This window comes from Cupressus sempervirens, chromosome 7 (genome assembly GCF_028749045.1).
Source record: "Cupressus sempervirens isolate cs-2001-9-10 chromosome 7, ASM2874904v1, whole genome shotgun sequence".
Lineage (NCBI taxonomy): Eukaryota > Viridiplantae > Streptophyta > Pinopsida > Cupressales > Cupressaceae > Cupressus > Cupressus sempervirens.
This window is the reverse complement of record NC_143124.1, coordinates 428,641,443-428,650,688: the sequence shown is the minus strand read 5'-3', so window position 1 is coordinate 428,650,688 and position 9,246 is coordinate 428,641,443. Positions and strand designations below refer to the sequence as shown.

Sequence of the window (9,246 nt, the reverse complement as noted above, 5' to 3'; positions counted from 1 at the left end):
TAGGTCCTTCATCTCACGGCCTTAGCTGACCTTTGTCTATCACCATGGATGTCTCTCTGAGGAATCCTAGATATCTACCTATCCTCATTCATAGCATGATGTGATCCTTCCTGGAAAGTACCCCTTGGAGGAGGGAGACAGTCTAAGATCATCCTCATCACCTTTCTCAAATTATACTCCTCTGAGTCAGTATGCTCTTCTCTATCACTGTAAATTTTATCTTCTCTTCTCTATCATGGTGAACAAAATGGAGAGATTCAAGGTCGCTACTGCTCAGGCATTCCAAAAAAGAATTAAAGGTCACACCTTTGAGTCCATTGTAAAAGAGGTCTAGAACTACGAACATTGAATTCAGAGTTGCTATCAAAAAAATCTCGAATACACTAAGGAAGCGCTTGCGTGGCTCATGGCTTTGGATGCCTACTTTTTGCTGGAGTGCTTGCATTTCTTGGCTAAGCAGACTTACCAAGATTCTAAAGAAGGAATTCATGTGGCAAAATGCTTAGACCCGTTCGGTAGAAGCACTACCCACAATGCCATAGTGAGGGACATGACAATGCTAGAGAATTAGGTACCACTGTTCGTGCTGCAGAAGCTCTTAGAGATGTAGCTCGACTCAAGAGACATGCAGAAGAGAGGCATTGTGATCTGGTAAGACTTGCTTGCATAGAATTTTCTCCATTTCTATTCAACATTCCTGACGGCTTGAGGCTGCGTATAGGAGAGAGGAGTCACATACTGGAGGCAATCTATTTCTACCTTATCATATCTTCTTGCAAATGCAAACTCATGGCAAAGGGAGATGAGGACGAGCAACCAGTTTCATTAGACAGAAAAAGTGTAATAGAAGAAAAGAGCTATCTATAGAAGGCTTTATCTTCGTTGGACATCGGTCCCATTCTAGCATTGAGGAAACGGGTGCTGAAACATAGAGTGGTGCAGTTCCTGATGAAGTTGCCCATGCAAATTCTGTCGCTTCTGGGGAAGCTACCAGTGTTGCACCTGTTGAAGGGGCCCTTGACTTTTCTATTTGGATCTAGTGGAGAAGAGAAGGATGATGGAGGAAGCTCCTCTCGAGAGACTCCACCAACATGGGACGAGCTCACCATTCCATGTGTTGCCAATTTGTATGTCGCGGGAGTGAAGTTCGTCCCCACTAACGGAGACCTCACCTCGATTTTCTTCGATCAAAAAAGCACCACTCTCTATCTTCCTAAAATGAGGTTGGACTCGAACACGAAAGTCATCATTAGAAATCTGGTGGTGTTCGAGGCTTCGGCAGTGCTGGGTGCGATGATATTCATTCGCTACACTGATTTCATGAATAGCATCATCGACACGGATGATGATGTCTGAGTGTTGAGAGAGAGTGAGATCATTTACAACCACCTCGAGAGCGATGACAAAGTGGCAAGTCTGTGGAACGACATGGGTAAGTGTGTTAAATTATCCAGAGTTAAGTATTTAGACAAAGTTATTGCACACGCGAATAGCTATTATAAGAGGACATGGAGCATGGATGTGGTGGAGTACATGAAGAAGTACATATTTGATTCTATAAGGAAGCAAAGGTGCATAGAATCGCTTTCTACGTTAATCTTTGAGAGGACGATTATGCAAATTCAACCAACTATTGTAGAGATCTCAAGAAATGCATAGTAACATAATCAAAATAATAATGAACACATAACACAGTGATTACCATGGGGAAACCCTTATGGGAGAAAACCCCCACCCTCCAAAACCCGCATAATGTATTATCAAACCAAGATGATTAGAATGCACTTGCAATTCCAGTTCTTACAAGAGCACATCACCACAACTCAAACTCAAAGAGACTCCTTCTAGCACCAGCCTTGCAAATTGCACTCAATTACAAAAACAACTCTCCAAGCCCTCCTTTTATAGTGATTTTACAACCTAGAAACCACTTGTGGTTTTACAAAACCATGGACATAACTACCATGCCGCATGTTACCCATTTTTGACATTTACATTTCCAATGTGGAAAAACAACCAGGTTAAAATAGTAATCCCTCCTATATTCTACTATGGACAAGGAAACTTTTGGTATTTTATATACTCTTTTCCAAGATATAAACAAGTGAAAAACTTCCACAATTTTTTTTTGGAATTTTCCAGAAAAAGATTGCAAGGTTGAGGCACATGTTCTCAACATTCTTCCACTTGTTGAACACCTTGCAAGAGTCAGGAGATCCTAAATATCATGGACTTAATTGCTAGGGGCCGGGAGGCTCATAGACTCTGAACACCATCTGAATTTCTTTGTGCTCATGGGCTTAGTTAATGTATCAGCAACACTCACCAAAGTCTCTACCTTTTCCAGCTTCACCTTTTCATCCTCGACCATATCTCTCACAAAATGATATTGTACATCAATGTGCTTGGTCCTTGCATGAAAAGACAAGTTCTTTACTTGGCAAATTGCACTCTAGCTATCACTATAAATTGTCACTGCACACTATTTGAACTCTATATCTGAACACAATCTCTTTAGCCAGATGGCTTCCTTATAGGCATGAGTAGCTACCATATACTCTGCCTTAGTAGTGGACAGAGTGACCATAGCCTATCACTTGCTCATCCAACTGATTGCACCACCAAATAATGTAAACACATATGCACTAGTGGATCTTCTTCTATCAACATCACTGGCCTAGTTTGAATCCACATAGCCTCGAATATCCAAGGAATGCTCATTTCACATTCCATTAAAACATATTGAGTACTTTGAGGTACCTCACAAGTATTTGAAAACTCTTTTTACTGCATCCCAATGTGTTATTCCTAGATTAGACATGTAACAGGAAAGTGCTTCCAGTGCTTGAACAATGTCTGCTCTTGTACAGACCATAGCATACATCAAACTTCCAACAACACTCTGATATGGTACTCGACTCATCTCTTCCATCTCCAATGGGGATGTAGGACACTGTGAGCTAGAAAGATTTGTTCCCATAGTAACAGGAACACTTAATGGTCTTGAATCCTACATATTAAACCTTTTCAATATAGTACCAACATACTTACTCTGGCCTAGTCAAAGCTTTCTATTTTGTCTATCTCTTATAATCTTCATTCCTAGAATGTCCCTAGTTGCACCGAGATCTTTCATTTCAAACTTTATCAAGAGTTGAGATTTTAACTTTGCAATCAAACCTTTTCCTTTGCCAATAAACAACATGTCATCGACATCCAAGGAAATAATCAGGAAACTATCACCATCAAATTTGAAATATATACAGTAATTAGATTTAGATCACACAAATTCCAAACTCAACACATATGTATCAAACTTTTGGTATCACATCCTAGGACTTTGTTTTAGACCATACACAAATTTCTTCAATTTATAGACCAAATGACTTTTACCTTTTACCACATAGTGCTTTGGTTGTGACATGTAAATTTCTTCCTCCAAATCTCCATGAAGGAAACTAGTTTTCACATCCATTTTCTCAATCTCTAGATCATAAGCTATTGCAATAGAAATAAAAAATCTAATGGATATCATTTTGGCTACTAGAGAAAAAACCTCACCATAATCTACTCCCTCAACCTGAGAGTAACCTTTTGCAACCAAACGTGCTTTATACTTCTCAATGCTTTCATCTAAACCAATCTTCCTTTTGAACACCCATTTACAACCAATAGGCTTCCGTCCTTCAGGCAATGGTACAAGGTCCCATGTTTGATTCCTCTAAAGAGCTATCGTTTCTTCATCCATGGCTATTTTCGAGGACTTTGAATCATTCATACCAAGAGCCTCTTGTACAGATCTTGGTTAATCAATATTAGCATTCAATGTAAATATGCATCTCCAATCATTAGGAGAATACCCATACCTTTTAGGCGGTTTCCTTTGTCTAGTAGATCTTCAAACAAGATCTAGTTCAGGTTTAGGAGGTTCAGGTTGATGATTAGGTTCTGCCTCTTCCTCTGATGATTCAGAACTTGAAGAGCTCACTTCAACATCTCATCTTTCTAAGGGCCTCGATTCAACTTTCTCAAGTGTAGCAAGAAGTTGAATCACATCTTTCTTTTCTTCTATCCATTCTAATTGCATTGTAATAGAAGAAGGCTTAGTTTCTCTAAAAATAACACTTCTAGAATAAAATACCTTTTATGCAATAGGATCCCAAAGCTTGTATCCCTTCACACCATAACTATATCCAATGAAGATACATTTGACAGCTTTGTTGTGCAATTTTTTCTACTTCTCCTTTGGCACATGAGCATCTGCCTCACAACCAAACACTCGTAGATGTCTAAGTGAAGGCTCGTGGCTTGACCACGCTTCCATTGGCATCTTATCAACAAGAGGTAATGTAGGAGACTTGTTTATCAAGTAGCAGGTAGTGGCTATAGCTTTGGCCCAAAACTTCTATTCTAGTTCAGACCCACTCATCATACTCGCCTTCACCATCATGGTCCTATTCATTCTTTCTAGAACTTCATTCTGCTGTGGAGAATACGAAGTTTTCTTCTCTCTTTTAGTACCACAATCTTTACCTAATGTTTTAAAATCATTGGAGCAAAATTCACCACCATTATCAGTTCTCAAACATTTTATTTTCTTTCCAATTTGCAATTCAACCATTGCTTTAAATTCTTTGAAATGACTAAAAACTTCAACTTTACTCTAAGGAAATAAATCCATGTTCTTCTACTAAAATCATCAATGAAAGAAACATAGTAAGCTGATCTACCAATAGAAGGAACATCAATTGGACCAAATACATCTAAATGGATTAGATCCAAAATACATGAAGACTTATGAGAACTTGAGTAAAACTTAATGCAATTTTGTTTACCATAGATACAATGCTCACAAAAATCAAATTCAAGATTGCAGTCATTTAACCCATCAATAAAGTTCTTATTTTTTAGGGTTTGTAGACCCTTCTCACCTATGTGGCTAAGTCTATGGTGCCATAACATGGTCTTCTCTATAGACAACTTTGATTTGTTAGACAAAGCACCCTTGGGTACCTAAAAACCACATCCATCTATTGAAAGAGAAATCTTCTCCTTCTCCAACTAAGTAGTCTTTTTCACAATCTTATCAGAAGTACTATTGCACTCGATTGTGCATGCATCAAGCTAGTACAATGTACCCAATCTGCTTCCTCTTGCTATTACCATAGCAGCTCTCACCAGGGGTGAGGCCCCTAGCTCAGTTGGCTAAATCTTTCCTATTGTAGGGGGTCGATCATGGGTTCTAGTCTCCCCCATCCCCATGGTACCGATGGGCATGTCGCACCAGCGCTATCAATCACATTAAAAAGTTTAGCCGATGCACTGCAGTTTATAGGGGGGAGCCATGCTACACCTGATTCCTGTAGTCTAACAAAAAAAAATTAAAAAATAGCACCTCTCACCATTTTTGCACCTGCTTCAAAACATTGTACATGCACATCCGCATTTATTAGCTTACTAACAGATAACAAATTCCTTGCTAGTCCAAGGATATGTAAGACACCATCAAATCTTCTAATTCTACCACCAAAATTTTTCACATGAATACTTCCATGACCAACAATATCAAGTACTGAGTTATCACCTAAATACAACTTACCACCATCAAAATTTCCATACTTAATAAACCAATTTCTATTAGGAGTCATGTGGAAAGATGCACTTGAGTCTATTAACAATGCATTTTCACCTACATGAGTGGCCAAGGCTATGATGAAACCATCTCCATCTTCCTTCTCGGACTTAGAATTAGAATCTTACTTCTTCTTCTTCTTTTTCTTGTCCTCTTTGTAGTCCTTTCGAAAGTGTCTAGGTTTGCCACAATTCTAGCAGATTGCCTTGGACTTACTAGAAGATTTTGATCTCCCCTTATTTTTAGACTTAGAATGGGCATGTTTCTTTTCATTCTTGCCTCTTTCTTTTGGTCTTCCGCAAACACTCAAAGCCTCTTTGGCATTTAGAGAGACCTTCCTTCTTATCTACTCAGAGAGTAGAGAACCAACAGCATCCTCCATCTTCAAGACAACTGAAGTGCTCCCTATAACCATCACAAGACTATCCCATGAGTCTAACAATGAACATAGCAAGATCTGACACCTTTCGTTTTCATCCATTGGCACCCCTACTGAGGTCAATTGAGTCACCAACATATTAAGGATTTCTAGATGCTCAAAAATTTGTCCATCTTCTTCCATTCTCAAGGAATACAACTTCTTGCTCAAGAAAATCTTGTTCACAAGTGATTTTGATTGATAGATCTCACTTAGCTCTTTCCAAAGCTTCTTCGTGGTAGGTTCTTCATGGACATTAATCAAAATCAAATCTGTAAGACACAATCTAATGAGGCATTTAGCTTTTCTATCTATCACATCATATTGTGCAGCTAAAGACAGATATGTGGGCTCTAACTTTTTCTTATCAAACGCATCCCATAGATCCCAATCAGTCAATAGATCTTCCATCTTCAACTTCCACATCTCAAAGTTTGTGACAAAAAAAAATTCAACATCAATTCTTCCTGACATGCTTTCCATCTTTTCAATCCTCCAACATAGAAATGAAATAATCTGCACAAGCTCCCACTCAAACCTTGATTAGCTCAAAAAACCCTATACCCAACAAATAGAACCAAAACTTGCTAGGCTTTGATACCACTTGTAAGGAAGCAAAAGTGCACAAAATAACTTCGTATGCTAATCTTTGAGAGGACAATTATGCAAATTCAACCAACTATTGCAGGGATCTCAAGAAACGCATAATAACATAATCAAAATAACAATGAACACATAACACATTGATTACCATGGGGAAACCCTTCCAGGAGAAAAATCCCACCCTCCAAAACCTTCACAATGTATTATAAAATGAAGATGATTACAATACACTTGCAATGCAAGTTCTTATAGAAGTGCATCACCCCAACTCAAACTCGAAGAGACTCCTTCTATCACCAACCTTGCAAATTGAACTCAATTACACAAACACCTCCCCAAGCCCTCCTTTTATAGTGATATTAGAACCTAAAAACCACTTGTGGTTTTACAAAACCATGGGCAAAATTGCCATGCCACATGTTACCCATTTTTGATATTTACATTTCCAACATGGAAAAACAACTAGGTTAAAATAGTAATCCCGTCCACAATTTTGTCTCTTAGTTTAGACCCCCATAAAATTCATAAAACAAGCTAACTGTGCTCTAAAAATGGCCCTCCTATATTCTACTATGGACAGGGCACCTTTTGGTATTTTATACACTCTTTTCCAAGATATAAACAAGTGGAAAACTTCCACAAACAAATTTTGGAATTTTTCAAAAAAAGATTACAAGGTTGAGACACATGTTCTCAATAGGTTCATGGTCGTGTCTCTCTTGTTTGGTTGTGCTCATACTCATACTCCTCACATTTATGGAGGCTTTCTGCTATGTATACAACTACAAGCACTAGTTCAAGGACACCAATTTATTTCAAAAGTACATTTGGCAGAAGACTTCATGCCTTATCGTTACAGGCTCTATATTGTTACATTGAAAAGTTGTTATTGTTATGAATCTGTTGTACTGGCACGGACCCCATATGGTTTTGTTTTATGTAAAGGAAAGATCATTAAATGCAATCGAAACGTTTATGTTGTTATATTTTTTATGAGCAAATAGAATAATTAACTCAATATAATAAAGGTATTAAAGTAGATAACTAAGATTGCATACTAGACACAGAAACACTCAAGTTTTTATTTTTCATTATAGAATAGCTATATCAGTAAATATGTAATTTGGTCAACTTCTTTTGAATTATTAAATATCTACATTAGTAAATATTCCTTCACTTTAGTCACACTAGGGAGCCTAGTGAGTTTCATTTAAAGTTACATTCGACCTTTTAGTTATTCTTTAGCATGAGCTTCAATTTGTTTAATACTTTCTATCTATAATTTCATTCTATCCCGTCAAGGGTTAAATTGTTGTCGAAGGTATATTTTTTATTTCCTATTTTCTTGTTTTTCTTTTTCTTTTTTCATTAATTTCTATTATTAATTGTATAGTTTTTTTTTTTTTCAAATTGTGTAGTTTTAAATGAGTGTTTAGTTAATAAAAAAAAAAAAATTTAGCACAATAAAAAATCTTTTATAAGTTTTAGTCAATATAGTACAAATTATACATAATTAAAATATTAAAAGTTTATCAAATAAATTACATTTATAATTTCATTAACATAGTAGTAAAATAGACTATAAAAAAAAACAAATAAAATATCGATAACAAATTATAGTTGGGTCTTCAAAAAAATTTTTTTGAAATATACTATTTGACATCTATGTAGTTACCAAGTTTCAAGTAAAATATTTCTCTTGAAATTATTCAATAGATGAATTTTAATTTTGAAATGCACCAATATATCCACAGACATACAAACTATAAATAAAATAGTTTCAATTAAAACATTTTCTTTCAAAATTTATGTGTTGTAGCCTAATCCATATTTTATTAAAACTTCAATAAAAACCTGTCTCTATTCCATATTATTTTTTAATCCAAGTCTCAATAGTTCAATAGGGCTTATGGTTTACTTCAATAAAATTTGTTATGTTATTTGAGTCCTCTTTCACCCATAACTTTTTACTATCGATTTGGCGAAGTCCCATTGGCTTTGGCTTATTGAGTACTCTAGCTACCCATGAGGAATGGCACCACTAAAATGTTAGTAATGTAAGTTTATAGAGAGATTATTATAGTCATTTTATATTGTATTGAAATCAAAGTAAAATGTTCATTTAATGATAGAATGAATATCTTATATAAAATAATGAAGTGCCAAATTAAAAGTTAATATAAACTTTACAAAAATATAAAATTTTCAAATTTAATTAATTATATTTTTTCCCCCTTAAATCTCTATGCAAAGTAGTAATCGAAGTTATCAAAATCTAATAAACAAAACAATATAACTAATTTTGATTTAAATATCACTATCCTTTCAAATTTTATATTCATTTAGATAATCTTAGCTAAAACAAATTTTGCATTTATTATTTTAGAATAACCAAATCATAGTGCACTTGCAAATTTCACTTTCAGCCTAATATTTTTTGAAGCAAAAATTGCATTCAAAAACTATTTATACAATCTAATAACTATTTCTTTGAACATGTATGGAGTGACATTAGTAAATAAATGGTTGCACAAATAAATTCTAACAAAAATATATACCTCATGTAAATATTCAATGACATAAGGGGTTGATA

At 35.6% G+C, this 9,246-nt stretch overlaps 1 pseudogene; it reads left to right on the top strand.

Annotated features, from left to right (window-relative positions):
* The first annotated feature begins 235 nt into the window (after positions 1 to 235).
* On the top strand, positions 236 to 7,532 carry LOC149547369 (putative UPF0481 protein At3g02645; annotated as a pseudogene).
* Positions 7,533 to 9,246: the final 1,714 nt, after the last annotated feature.